This window comes from Antechinus flavipes, chromosome 5, assembly GCF_016432865.1.
Source record: "Antechinus flavipes isolate AdamAnt ecotype Samford, QLD, Australia chromosome 5, AdamAnt_v2, whole genome shotgun sequence".
Lineage (NCBI taxonomy): Eukaryota > Metazoa > Chordata > Mammalia > Dasyuromorphia > Dasyuridae > Antechinus > Antechinus flavipes.
Window position 1 is genome coordinate 49,741,122 of NC_067402.1, and position 16,135 is coordinate 49,757,256.

Below are 16,135 nucleotides of genomic sequence, written 5' to 3' on the forward strand. Positions count from 1 at the left end.
AAAATACTTGATGGATTATATTTGTTATTGAACAACTGGTGTGAATCTATAATTTATACCTTGAAATGCAGATAATAGACACACTTTTTACACTTGATTTCAAAGGATTTCTATATCTACCCTCTCATATCTTCCCACCATTCTTGCATAGGATCCCTTTTATATTATCCACATTTTACAAATAAGTAAACTGATTTCGTAGAGATTGTGTTGGGTTTTTTTTGCTCAGTATTTCATACTTAGTCTGTCTGAACTAAGATCTCAAGTTAAGTCTTCTGATCCTTACATATCAACCTGGACAGAGAAATTTTTAAGTCAGTACTTTTAATAGTCAAATAATAATAACTGTCATTTACATTTTCATAAAACTTTAAAGTTTACAGAATGGTTTTCTCAGAACCTTTCATGAACACAAGTATTGTTATCCATCCCCATTTTATAGGTGAGTAAATTGAGGATCACAAGGAACATGTAATATTGGAAAATCGGGACATTTATATTGTCAAGCATAGGATAGCAAGAGAAAAGGTAAGACAAGACAGAATATGTTTCAGTGCCAAATGAATACGTAGAGGGCACAGGGATTTGGGGTTATAGGTATAGGTAGAGAAAATTGCCCATTCCATCAAGCCCTTTTCCACCTTATTTTCTAGTTGATTTGTAGCACTGCTAGGGGAATTATACTTAAATTGACCCTTTCACAACAAATCTACCAGTACCTTTGCAAACTGACTAAATAGAATTCACAAGATTTCAAGAGAGACAGATTCTCTACCCTAGGGTGTGATAATTAAAAGGAAGTTTAGTCATTCAGCAGAGTGATTTCAGAGAAGCCTGGAGAGACTTACATAAACTGATGCTAAGTGAAATGAGCAGACCCCAGAAGATCACTGTACACAGCAACAAGATTTTACGATGATCAATTCTGATGAACGTCGTGACTCTTTTCAACAATGAGATGAATTCAGGCTTGTTCCAATGATCTTGTGATGATGAGAGCCTAAAGATGAGAGTGATCTAAAGCCAGAAGAGCACTTTGGGAACTGAGGGTTGATTACACTATAGAATTTTCACTTTTTGTTATGTTTTGCTTGAATTTTATTTTCTTATTTTTTAAAACTTTTTGATCTGATTTTTCTTATGCAGCATGATAATTGCCCATTTTGGATGTAATATATAGTCTATGTTTTAACATATATTGGATTACATGCCATTTAGGGGAAAAGGGGTATGGGGAAGGGGAGAAAAAGGGAACACAAGGTTTTTCAAGGGCCAATGCTGAAAAAAAATTTCTTGCATATGTTTTAAAAATAAAAATCTTTAATAAAAATAAGCAAAAATAAATTTGACAAAATGGTGTGAATGGAGGTAAAGAGTGTTTGGGAAGACAGAGGAGAAAGGAGGAAGATGTCAATTTTGTTGCCTTATCAATAAAGAAAGCCATATATCTGTCCTGGACATGAACCAGAAAAAGAAAAGAAACAAAAGCGTAAATCAAAAAAGTTTTCCAGAGGATATCAAATTCCCCTTTTCTATCCATGGGGGACACAAATATATTTTTTTCCTTATTAATGGACAATCAGACAAAGACTAGAATTTTAAGTTTTGCATTGAGATGTTTTTGATCTTTGGTAAAGATACATGCTAGGTGGAAGCTGACACTTTATATTTTAGTGAGAATCAGTGGGAAATAGTTCAAAACTCAATTAAGACAGAATGGCTTGGATTCCGGAAACTTAAGTAACAAACAAGCTTCTTGTCTCTGCATAAATACTCCAACCTGCAATGCAAAGATGATTGAAGGGTGGTAACTGATATAATGGAAAAATGGTTCCATGTGATGACATCACTACCTCAAAAACTAGGATAAAAGGCCAGGAGTCTCAACAGTGGTGCTCTGTGTAAGAGAGAAATAGAGAGATAGACACACAGACAGGACACAAAGAGAGGGAGGAGGGAGGGAAAAAGAGAGAATGACATGACTGTGTGTGTGTGTGTGTGTTCCATAACCTAGTACTTAATCAACTAAGAGGCTGCCTTTTGCTTCTTGTCTTCAAGAAGCTCTTACACCTAAGAGGCTTCATGATACAGACTTTCTCAGGGGTGGGGATAGCTGAATATGTGTAGGAGGAGGAATGAGGGAGTCTGTATTATGAAGGGAGGCATATAATTTTGTGGGAAGACATTGTTCTAGAGATAAATGTGAGAGACATTCCTTGTAGCAGTAATAGAAGGTGGATAAGATGCTTGTTCCTCTGTCCTCAGTGGGGGAGCATCTGGGATACAAGTGAGATCATGAGAGAGAAGCCTCTTCTGTTGGCTCTGGGGAAATAACAAACCATCTGAGACTTACCTACAAAGGAAATGGCTTTTTGTTGTTATTTTGAATTGTAGGTTAGGACTTTTCAGCCTCTCATTCTGGCCCTTCAGGCTCACATTGTAGTTAATACTTTGCCCTTACATCTTGTGGATTTGAGAATATAAATATGAGAGAACTCTTTGGGGAAAGAAGAAGCAGGGATGCAAGCCCATGGACTGCAAAAGCCTGACAGGTCCATAGGATGTTGTGAAATCAAAGAATATTGGAATGATTCTCAGACATTTTGTGATTTGGACAGTCTGATAGAAGGTCCACAGTAAACAAACAAACTTTGAAGATTCTTCTTTATTATGCTGACACTTTGTCTACAAGATTTCATCCTCTATTTCTTCTATTGTCATGCAAGGGAGTTTCTCAGTTTGATGCCTTTGGATTACTTTTAATGATGAGGAGAGAGGAGAGCAGGGATGGAGAAAGAAGGAAACAGGGAAAGGGACCTCTAGGAATGGAATCTTTTTTAAAAATTGAGTTGAGGCTGGCTCTCCTGTAAAAATATATGGGACAATGAAAAGCAATGGCTGGGCTGCGCCCAATGAGCTGTTAGGGCCTTCTTGGGCTGCTTGCTACTTTCGCTGGGAAGATGGGGTAGTTATTGGAAACAAACCTTAGTATTTATATGTTGACATTCTTTTCTTTCAGGAAATCCTTGAAATTCAACATGGTGAAAAGAAATCAGCTATTTCCCCATGGTGAGAATCAATTAATCAACAAATGTATTATAATACTTTTTCCTATGTCAGTCACTGTATTAAATGAGGAAGATACCCCCAAAAATTCATTCTAAAATGGAGGCTCAAAAGTACATCAACTAGAATATGCCAGATAAATACAGAGTATATAATAGTAACATCAGAATGCATAATCCTCGTGGAATAATGAGGCTATCAGAACAGTTCAGGAGACAGGTGGAAAAGAGTGAGCAGGTTGTTAGTTATGGGAATGAAGAAAAGAAACCATCTGAGGGGAAAAACATTGTTTGAGTCAGGAATTAAAAGATGCCTAACTCAATGGATGTTATAGGGACTAAACAAAGAGAAGAGTAATGGATGACTGAGTCTGCAAACCCGGATGACAGAAAAGGGAATATCAGAAGAGGGCAGAGGTGTGGAACAAAGAACAGATTGTGTTTTGCACACATTGAGATTCAAGTGCAATTGGTCATTCGGATCAAAATGTCCAACACATATTATGTGGAAATTGGGAGAGAAAGCTCCAGAGAGAGACTGAGGCAGGATCAAGATACCTGGCACCAGTTTGTTTTATGTTCTGGTATAGGAGGATGATACTTTTAACTCCTTAAGATATTCTCAATATTCTGGCAGTTAGGAGGAGTAAACATGAGTATACATATAGCCAGAGGGATAAGGTGGGTGAGTTGAATTTGAAGGGATAATATCTTTTTTTTTTAAAAAAGTGATGAAAAGGAGATGGGAATATACCAGGAAAAAGGAAAGGGAGAAATGGAATGGTAAAAATTATCTGTCATAAGAAAAGAGACAAGAAAAAACTTTTTCATTGGAGGGGGAAAGGAGAACGAGTGGTTGAGTGAAAACATTACTGTCATCAGAATTAATTCAAATAGGAGACACCACAAATACCGAATTGGGGTATTGAAATCAATCTAAGCCTGCAGGAAAATGGGAGGGGAATGGAATATGGGAAGGGTGAGTAATAAAAGAACAAGCCATTTGGGGAGAGTTCAGGGATCAGTAGGGAAACACTTTGAGGAGAGAGAGAATAAATGTGGGGAAATACAATTAGCAATAGTAAATGTAAAAAATTTTGAAACAAATTCCTCTGATAGAGATCATTGTTCTCTGAGAAAAGATGAGCAGATGCTCCCAGGTGAAAAAAAAAAATGTGGAAACTCCATGAACAGAGTGAAATATGCCATATATGAAATGATAGCAAAAAAAGACGTCCCCAGAATTATCTCCAAACCCTGCTCCAATTGGCCCCATAGATAGAGAAGGTTCTGGACCCCCCAGGTTCTGGACCCCCAAAATAGCAATGTTCTGGGTGAGTAGTTAAATGATTTTGTTGTTCTCAGTAACACAATCATCCACAACTACTCTGAAGGACTGATGATAAATATCTTATCCATTCAGAAAGAAGGAATGATGACTGTGTCTGAATACAGATCAAAGCATTCACTATTTCCCTTTTTATTTCTCTGTTTTTAATTTAATTTTTCTTGAGGCTTTTTATTTTGCATTAGGTGGGAGATCTATTTTTTTCACAAACTTTATGGAAATGTTTTTCAAAATTTCAAATGTAGTTTGTAAACAAAGTAATTTTTTTTTAATGTAACAGGTAAAATTTAAATAAAGTAAAATTAACAAAAAAAAAAATTCACTTTTGTGTAACCTTGCATTTCAGTTAGGAAAACTCAACTGAATGAGAATGTGAGAAACGAAGAATGCAAAGAGTTTAGAAGAAAGAGAAAGGGGGAAGAATAATTGGAGGCCACAGTTAGTAAACATTTATTATCTCATGTGGGCCAAGCTCCATAGTAAGCACTGGGGGGATTATGAAATTAAGGCCCAAGCCGGGCCCTGGCCTGGAGGAGCTCCCAGTCTAAGGGGATGATTCCATGCAAACAACTCTGTACAAATAAGTAGTTTATAAGAAAAATTGGAAGTAATGAAGTTGTCTCTTGGGGTTCCTCCCAGTACGCAATGAGGGAGAGCATATGAAAAAGTACATTCTAGCGCTTTCTCCACCAAAGGCCAGGGTATCACTCTTGGTAGATCATAAACCCTGAGCTACTACTACTATCTTTCCCACCCACAATCTCTTTCCTGATTAACTTCCCCTTTGCTCATATGGTCCCTTCTTCATTCACAGACTTAGTCCAGGAACAGCAGAAGAACCAATTTCAGAAAGAAAAATAAATGATATTCCAAAGTCCCCCTTACCATATTGTACCGTTGTCAAAGAGCAACAATGAGCAAGTGTCCAACCTCAAGGACCAGGATGACAGCATTGCTTCCGGGGACTTGGGCCAGGAGCAGCAGAACCACCAATTCCAGAACGAACCACAAGCGATAAAGTCTCCCTCACCATATTGTACCCTTGTTAAAAAGCAACAATGAGCCAAGTGTCCAACCTCGAGGACCAGGAGGATAGCATTGCTTCCAGGGACTTGGTATAAGAGCAGCAGAAGAACCAATTCCAGAACGAAACACAACTGATATTCCAAAGTCTCCCTCACCATATTGTACCCTTATTAAAGAGCAACAATGAGCAAGTGTCCAACCTCAAGGACCAGGAGGACAGCATTGCTTCCGGGGACTCGGGCCAGGAGCAGCAGAAGAACCAATTCCAGAACGAACCACAAGTGATATTCCAAAATCTCCCTCACCATATTGTACTCTTGTTAAAGAGCAACAATGAGCAAGTGTCCAACCTCAAGGACCAGGAGGACAGCATTGCTTCCGGGGACTTGGTACAAGAGCAGCAGAAGAACCAATTCCAGAATGAAAAACAAGTGATATTCCAAAGTCTCCCTCACCATATTGTACCCTTGTCGAAGAGCAACAATGAGCAAGTGTCCAACCTCGAGGACCAGGACAGCATTGCTTCTGGGGACTTGGTCCAGGAGCAGCAGAAGAACCAATTCCAGAATGAAACACAACCGATAAAGTCTCCCTCACCATATTGTACCCTTGTTAAAGAGCAACAATGAGCAAGTGTCCAACCTCAAGGACCACTAATACAGCATTGCTTCTGGGCACTTGGTCCAAGAGCAGCAGAAGAACCAATTCCAGAATGAAAAACAAGTGATATTCCAAAGTCTCCCTCACCATATTGTACCCTTGTTAAAGAGGAACAATGAGCAAGTGTCCAACCTCAAGGACCAGAAGGACAGCATTGCTTCTGGGGACTCGGGCCAGGAACAGCAGAACCAACAATTTCAGAAAGAAAAATAAATGATATTCCAAAGTCCCCCTCACCATATTGTACCCTTGTCAAAGAGCAACAATGAGCAAGTGTCCAACCTCAAGGACCAGGAGGACAGCATTGCTTCCGGGCACTTGGTCTAAGAGCAGCAGAAGAACCAACTACAGAAGGAAACACAAGTGATAAAGTCTCCCTCACCATATTGTACCCTTGTCAAAGAGGAAAAATGAGCAAGTGTCCAACCTCAAGGACCAGGAATACAGCATTGCTTCTGGGGACTCGGGCCAGGAACAGCAGAACCACCAATTTCAGAAAGAAAAATAAAAGATATTCCAAAGTCCCCCTCACCATATTGTACCCTTGTCAAAGAGCAACAATGAGCAAGTGTCCAACCTCAAGGACCAGGAGGACAGCATTGCTTCCGGGCACTTGGTCTAAGAGCAGCAGAAGAACCAATTACAGAAGGAAACACAAGTGATATTCCAAAGTCCCCCTCACCATATTGTACCCTTGTCAAAGAGCAACAATGAGCAAGTGTCCAACCTCAAGGACCAGGAGGACAGCATTGCTTCCGGGCACTTGGTCTAAGAGCAGCAGAAGAACCAATTACAGAAGGAAACACAAGTGATAAAGTCTCCCTCACCATATTGTACCCTTGTCAAAGAGGAAAAATGAGCAAGTGTCCAACCTCAAGGACCAGGAATACAGCATTGCTTCTGGGGACTCGGGCCAGGTACAGCAGAACCACCAATTTCAGAAAGAAAAATAAATATTCCAAAGTCCCCCTCACCATATTGTACCCTTGTCAAAGAGCAACAATGAGCAAGTGTCCAACCTCAAGGACCAGGAGGACAGCATTGCTTCCGGGCACTTGGTCTAAGAGCAGCAGAAGAACCAATTACAGAAGGAAACACAAGTGATATTCCAAAGTCTCCCTCACCATATTGTACCCTTGTCAAAGAGCAACAATGAGCAAGTGTCCAACCTCAAGGACCAGGAGGACAGCATTGCTTCTGGGCATTTGGTCTAAGAGCAGCAGAAGAACCAATAACAGAAGGAAACACAAGTGATATTCCAAAGTCTCCCTCACCATATTGTACCCTTGTCAAAGAGGAAAAATGAGCAAGTGTCCAACCTCAAGGACCAGGAATACAGCATTGCTTCTGGGGACTCGGGCCAGGTACAGCAGAACCACCAATTTCAGAAAGAAAAATAAATATTCCAAAGTCCCCCTCACCATATTGTACCCTTGTCAAAGAGCAACAATGAGCAAGTGTCCAACCTCAAGGACCAGGAGGACAGCATTGCTTCCGGGCATTTGGTCTAAGAGCAGCAGAAGAACCAATAACAGAAGGAAACACAAGTGATATTCCAAAGTCTCCCTCACCATATTGTACCCTTGTCAAAGAGCAACAATGAGCAAGTGTCCAACCTCAAGGACCAGGAGGACAGCATTGCTTCCGGGCACTTGGTCTAAGAGCAGCAGAAGAACCAATTACAGAAGGAAACACAAGTGATAAAGTCTCCCTCACCATATTGTACCCTTGTCAAAGAGGAAAAATGAGCAAGTGTCCAACCTCAAGGACCAGGAATACAGCATTGCTTCTGGGGACTCGGGCCAGGTACAGCAGAACCACCAATTTCAGAAAGAAAAATAAATATTCCAAAGTCCCCCTCACCATATTGTACCCTTGTCAAAGAGCAACAATGAGCAAGTGTCCAACCTCAAGGACCAGGAGGACAGCATTGCTTCCGGGCACTTGGTCTAAGAGCAGCAGAAGAACCAATTACAGAAGGAAACACAAGTGATATTCCAAAGTCTCCCTCACCATATTGTACCCTTGTCAAAGAGCAACAATGAGCAAGTGTCCAACCTCAAGGACCAGGAGGACAGCATTGCTTCCGGGCATTTGGTCTAAGAGCAGCAGAAGAACCAATAACAGAAGGAAACACAAGTGATATTCCAAAGTCTCCCTCACCATATTGTACCCTTGTCAAAGAGGAAAAATGAGCAAGTGTCCAACCTCAAGGACCAGGAATACAGCATTGCTTCTGGGGACTCAGGCCAGGAACAGCAGAACCACCAATTTCAGAAAGAAAAATAAATGATATTCCAAAGTCCCCTCACCATATTGTACCCTTGTCAAAGAGCAACAATGAGCAAGTGTCCAACCTCAAGGACCAGGAGGACAGCATTGCTTCTGGGCACTTGGTCTAAGAGCAGCAGAAGAACCAATTACAGAAGGAAACACAAGTGATATTCCAAAGTCTCCCTCACCATATTGTACCCTTGTCAAAGAGGAAAAATGAGCAAGTGTCCAACCTCAAGGACCAGGAATACAGCATTGCTTCTGGGGACTCGGGCCAGGAACAGCAGAACCACCAATTTCAGAAAGAAAAATAAATGATATTCCAAAGTCCCCCTCACCATATTGTACCCTTGTCAAAGAGCAACAATGAGCAAGTGTCCAACCTCAAGGACCAGGAGGACAGCATTGCTTCTGGGCACTTGGTCTAAGAGCAGCAGAAGAACCAATTACAGAAGGAAACACAAGTGATATTCCAAAGTCTCCCTCACCATATTGTACCCTTGTCAAAGAGCAACAATGAGCAAGTGTCCAACCTCAAGGACCAGGAGGACAGCATTGCTTCTGGGCACTTGGTCTAAGAGCAGCAGAAGAACCAATTACAGAAGGAAACACAAGTGATATTCCAAAGTCTCCCTCACCATATTGTACCCTTGTCAAAGAGGAAAAATGAGCAAGTGTCCAACCTCAAGGACCAGGAATACAGCATTGCTTCTGGGGACTCGGGCCAGGAACAGCAGAACCACCAACTCCAGAACGAACCATAAGTAATAAAGTCTCCCTCATCATATTGTACCCTTGTCAAAGAGCAAAAATGAGCAAGTGTCCAACCTCAAGGACCAGGAGGACAGCATTGCTTCTGGGGACTTGGTCCAGGAGCAGCAGAAGAACCAATTCCAGAACAAACCACAAGCAATAAAGTCTCCCTCACCATATTGTACCCTTTAAAGAACAACAATGAACAAGTGTCCAACCTCGAGGACCAGGAGGACAGCATTGCTTCCGGTGACTTGGTCCAGGAGCAGCAGAAGAACCAATTCCAGAACGAAACAGAACTGATATTCTAAAGTCTCCCTCACCATATTGTACCATTGTCAAAGAGCAACAATGAGCAAGTGTCCAATCTCGAGGACCAGGAGGACAGCATTGCTTCTGGGGACTTGGTCCCAGGAGCAGCAGAACCACCAATTCCAGAATGAACCACAAGCAATAAAGTCTCCCTCACCATATTGTACCCTTTAAAGAACAACAATGAACAAGTGTCCAACCTCGAGGACCAGGAGGACAGCATTGCTTCCGGGGACTTGGGCCAGGAGCAGTAGAAGAACCAATTCCAGAATGAAAAACAAGTGATATTCCAAAGTCTCCCTCACCATATTGTATCCTTGTCAAAGAGCAACAATGAGCAAGTGTCCAACCTCGAGGACCAGGACAGCATTGCTTCTGGGGACTTGGTCCAAGAGCAGCAAAAGAACCTATTCCAGAATGAAAAACAAGTGATATTCCAAAGTCTCCCTCACCATATTGTATCCTTGTCAAAGAGCAACAATGAGCAAGGGTCCAACCTCGAGGACCAGGACAGCATTGCTTCTGGGGACTTGGTCCAGGAGCAGCAGAAGAACCACTTCCAGAACAAAACACAACCGATAAATCTCCCTCACCATATTGTACCCTTGTTAAAGAGCAACAATGAGCAAGTGTCCAACCTCAAGGACCAGGAGGACAGCATTGCTTCTGGGGACTTGGTCCAAGAGCAGCAAAAGAACCTATTCCAGAATGAAAAACAAGTGATATTCCAAAGTCTCCCTCACCATATTGTATCCTTGTCAAAGAGCAACAATGAGCAAGGGTCCAACCTCGAGGACCAGGACAGCATTGCTTCTGGGGACTTGGTCCAGGAGCAGCAGAAGAACCAATTCCAGAACAAAACACAACCGATAAAGTCTCCCTCACCATATTGTACCCTTGTTAAAGAGCAACAATGAGCAAGTGTCCAACCTCAAGGACCAGGAGGACAGCATTGCTTCTGGGGACTTGGTCCAAGAGCAGCAAAAGAACCTATTCCAGAATGAAAAACAAGTGATATTCCAAAGTCTCCCTCACCATATTGTATCCTTGTCAAAGAGCAACAATGAGCAAGGGTCCAACCTCGAGGACCAGGACAGCATTGCTTCTGGGGACTTGGTCCAGGAGCAGCAGAAGAACCACTTCCAGAACAAAACACAACCGATAAAGTCTCCCTCACCATATTGTACCCTTGTTAAAGAGCAACAATGAGCAAGTGTCCAACCTCAAGGACCAGGAGGACAGCATTGCTTCTGGGGACTTGGTCCAAGAGCAGCAAAAGAACCTATTCCAGAATGAAAAACAAGTGATATTCCAAAGTCTCCCTCACCATATTGTATCCTTGTCAAAGAGCAACAATGAGCAAGGGTCCAACCTCGAGGACCAGGACAGCATTGCTTCTGGGGACTTGGTCCAGGAGCAGCAGAAGAACCAATTCCAGAACAAAACACAACCGATAAAGTCTCCCTCACCATATTGTACCCTTGTTAAAGAGCAACAATGAGCAAGTGTCCAACCTCAAGGACCAGGAGGACAGCATTGTTTCTGGGGACTTGGTCCAAGAGCAGCAAAAGAACCTATTCCAGAATGAAAAACAAGTGATATTCCAAAGTCTCCCTCACCATATTGTATCCTTGTCAAAGAGCAACAATGAGCAAGGGTCCAACCTCGAGGACCAGGACAGCATTGCTTCTGGGGACTTGGTCCAGGAGCAGCAGAGGAACCACTTCCAGAACAAAACACAACCGATAAATCTCCCTCACCATATTGTACCCTTGTTAAAGAGCAACAATGAGCAAGTGTCCAACCTCAAGGACCAGGAGGACAGCATTGCTTCTGGGGACTTGGTCCAAGAGCAGCAAAAGAACCTATTCCAGAATGAAAAACAAGTGATATTCCAAAGTCTCCCTCACCATATTGTATCCTTGTCAAAGAGCAACAATGAGCAAGGGTCCAACCTCGAGGACCAGGACAGCATTGCTTCTGGGGACTTGGTCCAGGAGCAGCAGAAGAACCAATTCCAGAACAAAACACAACCGATAAAGTCTCCCTCACCATATTGTACCCTTGTTAAAGAGCAACAATGAGCAAGTGTCCAACCTCAAGGACCAGGAGGACAGCATTGCTTCTGGGGACTTGGTCCAAGAGCAGCAAAAGAACCTATTCCAGAATGAAAAACAAGTGATATTCCAAAGTCTCCCTCACCATATTGTATCCTTGTCAAAGAGCAACAATGAGCAAGGGTCCAACCTCGAGGACCAGGACAGCATTGCTTCTGGGGACTTGGTCCAGGAGCAGCAGAAGAACCACTTCCAGAACAAAACACAACCGATAAATCTCCCTCACCATATTGTACCCTTGTTAAAGAGCAACAATGAGCAAGTGTCCAACCTCAAGGACCAGGAGGACAGCATTGCTTCTGGGGACTTAGTCCAAGAGCAGCAAAAGAACCTATTCCAGAATGAAAAACAAGTGATATTCCAAAGTCTCCCTCACCATATTGTATCCTTGTCAAAGAGCAACAATGAGCAAGGGTCCAACCTCGAGGACCAGGACAGCATTGCTTCTGGGGACTTGGTCCAGGAGCAGCAGAAGAACCAATTCCAGAACAAAACACAACCGATAAAGTCTCCCTCACCATATTGTACCCTTGTTAAAGAGCAACAATGAGCAAGTGTCCAACCTCAAGGACCAGGAGGACAGCATTGCTTCTGGGGACTTGGTCCAAGAGCAGCAAAAGAACCTATTCCAGAATGAAAAACAAGTGATATTCCAAAGTCTCCCTCACCATATTGTATCCTTGTCAAAGAGCAACAATGAGCAAGGGTCCAACCTCGAGGACCAGGAGGACAGCATTCCTTCTGGGGACTTGGTCCAGGAGCAGCAGAACCACCAATTCCAAAACGAACCACAAGCGATAAAGTCTCCCTCACCATATTGTACCCTTGTTAAAGAGCAACAATGAGCAAGTGTCCAACATCTAGGACCAGGACAGCATTCCTGCCAGGTCAACAACACAGGAAAAGGACTTTAGGGCCCCATCTCGGGTAAAAAGTTTGGCTTTCACTGCTCCTCCTTTGACTCTGGCAGTTCCTCTTATACTGGTAGAACTCTTGGGTCCTGTTTTCCCCAAGCATCATCAGAAAGCAACCCCAGCCTGACTTGACAAAACTGATAGTGCTCCTCCGAAGAGGTCATCAAAAGTCCTTCCTGACCTGCACACAGAATCCAAGACATTCCCAGAGATTATCCCCGAACCCTACTCCAGTTGGCCCTAGGAAGAAGGTTCTGGACCCCAAGAAAGCCATCCTAGTCTGTGCTATCAAAGTAGCTAATGGACCTCAAGAAAGCCATCCTAGTTAGTGCTATCAAAGTGTAGCTAGCCATCCTAGTCTGTGCTATCAAAGTAGCTAATGCTGCTCCCAAAAAGGACCACTAAAGTACATTGGGCGCGCAGCCCACAGAAACCAATACATCCCCTGTGATTGTCCCTGAACCCTTCTCCAATTGACGACAGGGAGAAGTTTCTGGAGCCCAAGAAGCTAACTCAGGCTATCCTGCCAAAGCCAGTGCTCCTTCAAAGAGAACCGCTAAAGTCCATCCTGCCTTGGACTCCCAAGCTAAAACTACTCCCAAAGGCCCTAGGGAAAAAATTCTGGACAACAAGGTCCATTTGGGGTATTTTAAAAAAATTCTCCTCTGGAGGATCCTAGGAAGATAGTTCAAGAATAGATTGTAAAGTTCCAGCTCTCCTGATATGGGGGTTCTGAGAGGGACAGTAACTATGCACCCCCTCCCAGAAGAAGATTGAGGGGGAAGATGAGGCTATTATGTCTCTCATCCAGGCAGTTTTTCCTAGAATAAAGACCAAAGAACATTTTTCCCCAATTCCTGCTTTTCTTTCCTCAAAGATCTAGGGGCAATGGGTGGAACAGTGAGGCCTTCAGGGAGTATGATCTCCTTTAGCAAAAATGCTAGAGCTTTTTCAGTCTTAGAAGGGTGCCCAGTTCTTATGGGGTTAACAAAAACCAAAAGCAGTTCAAAGCCCCTGCCGCGGGGCACATGTGCACATAATTGTCCCCTAAGGATGTGCCCCTCCTCCAGATAGGCTTTCAGGATAGGGGATTTAACTGCCCTTTCAGATTTTGCTTATCTAGGAGCTCTGGGAGGGGAAGGGAGGAGTCAGGAGGTGGGGAATTAAAGGTGCCCTGGTCAGGGCAAACCGGAAGTAGCAGGGGCCTGTATTGGAAAGCCTGTTTCCCTTGGCCTGGAGTGAATTCCTCTTCTGTTGTCCTTTACAGGACCCTCTCTAGGTCCAAGAACGACTTGTAGTCATTGTTCCCCTGCACACACTTATTGGGGGAATGTTTGGCTATGAAAAATTCCCTTTCTTTCCATATTGCCCCTCTCAGCATCTGAAGCACAAAAGGCACATCTGGAGTCAGAATAGATATTCACGCTCATTCCTTTCCTCAATTCTAAAGCTCTGAGGGCAAAAATGCTCTGAACCTGGTGAGAACCTCCAGTGATGGCCTGGGGTGAACTTGGGGATTTCTTCAGAAAGACTATGGCAGCCATTGCTCTAGATGTTTTAGCTCCAAAGACACCAAGTTGTTTTGAGAAGTAACCAAGGAGACTGCAACCAGGTCCCAAGGACTGAGTCAAGACTCCTAGGACCTGGCCCTACCTTTCCTCAACATATAGAGTAAAAGGATTCAGGTAGGGCAGGGAGGGAGAGGGGGAGAGGGCAGTTTAGTTTTCAAGGCTTTTAAAAGCCTGGACCTAATCAGGTCATGATCAGACTGTCTGCTTTTTCTGTTCTGAGCTAAAGGGAGAAGGCCCAAATATTTAACAGATAAAGGGGGCTTTCAGACCCAGAAAAGCCAAAAGTTAAGGCTTTTTTATGGCAGCTTCCAGAGCAGCCTCCAGGCTGATCAACAGAGCAAGATACTGGGCAATAGATCAAGATATCATCTCTATATTTGTAATGTGCCTCCTGGCTTCTGATTATAGAAATTTGCTGTTAAGAGGAAAATAGCAGGGGCATGATTATAATGTCAAAACCAACCCTTCAGGGCCTCAGCATAAGAGCACGTACATGACAGGATAAAACACTTTTAGGTCTGAGAACCAATCATGGAACAATTCCACCTCATAACCAGACTCAGGAATAATCAGATGGGAGAGCTGGGAAACTGAATCAAAAGGATCTTCCCTTGAGCAGAGCCCAAGGTTGTCCTCCCAGTCCTTGCCCAGATAAGACATCCAGTTCAGCAAGGCATCCCTCTGAGTAACTTGAGGCATTTCTCCCAAATGGTGGGTTACTGACTTCATGATCCATCAGGCAATCCTATCCAAATTTAAAACTCAAAACAATGTTACAGTCCCAAGAGATTTGATCTCAATAGCAAGGTTCACTCATCAGCTCTTAGCTCCTAAACTATCCCATGTGCCTGCAGAGCACAGTCAAAGTTAGATGCAGGACTATCAGGTTGGAATCCTGCTCTGGGTACTTCAAGAAAGTCATTTTTCTTATCCTATTCGTTAAACAATGAAACCATTATGTACTTTAAAATTCAAATATTTTGCTGAAGACAGATGGAGAACTTGAGAGAAATTAGTCGTATTCAGAGAATTTGCAATTGTAACAAACCTCTGAAAAGTTTCTTGCATTGCTAAGCAATAGAATCTTTGATACATCATCAAAAAATGACTCTGCCTTCGTGCAAATAACTAGGATACAGTTTGCAATCCTAAATTTTCAAACAAATTTTCAATCCTAATCATAAACCTCCAGAAATCTAAAGGTGAAGAGATTGGAACTCTATATCCAGAACCAAGCTTTTTTCTAAACTTGGAAAGTTCACAAAGCAGGGGCTGAAGTCTACTTTCCTGGCCTGTCCAACCAGAAATCCCAGTCATGTATGTCTCTGGTGCCAAATTCTCCCCACAAAATCCACTCTAGGGCCACCCTCTGGCTACTGGCCTCTCCTAGGTCAGCCTGCCAAAGCACTTCACCTCATGATGTCCTTGCCCTTCCTCTATGCCATGTGGTATCTTCTAATTCCACTAAGCTTTCCAACCCCACTTAAAGTTAACTCTCTTAGGATGGTAAGTCCCTTTCAGGATTTAGGCTTCCAGCTAAGGACACGACTCAGCCTCATGGAGTGTTTCCTTTCTCTTGATATATGGCAAATTTCATTAAAGAATTTGTCCTTTATTTCCATCGTTAATTATTAAAACGCCTTTCTATGTTCTCCCACTCTACCTCATATCTACCACTGTGAGTGTCCATTCTATCCCTTTATTTTTGAGTCTTGGAATCACCTTTTGATACCAACCAAAACATCCTACTCTTTTCTGTGCTCTCACATCTGCTCTCTCTCCTCCTTTCTAACATTCCACCTCCCTCTTTCTAACAACCTATCACATCAATAATCCTTAACAATTTTAGGTTTCAATATTATGACAATAATCCCTAATTAATGAGCAATTTCACAATTTTCATAAATGATAGCCAAATAAACAAAACATAGCTTATTACAAAAATAAGACTCATGTAACTTATATTCATGTCCAATTTTAACATAGACACCAATTAAGAAAAGTTGTTTTTTATAAAATCAATACTTTTCCTTGTGATATTCTAACTAGATATTCCATTCAAACTATTAATTATTTTTGCAAATCAATCTTTCTT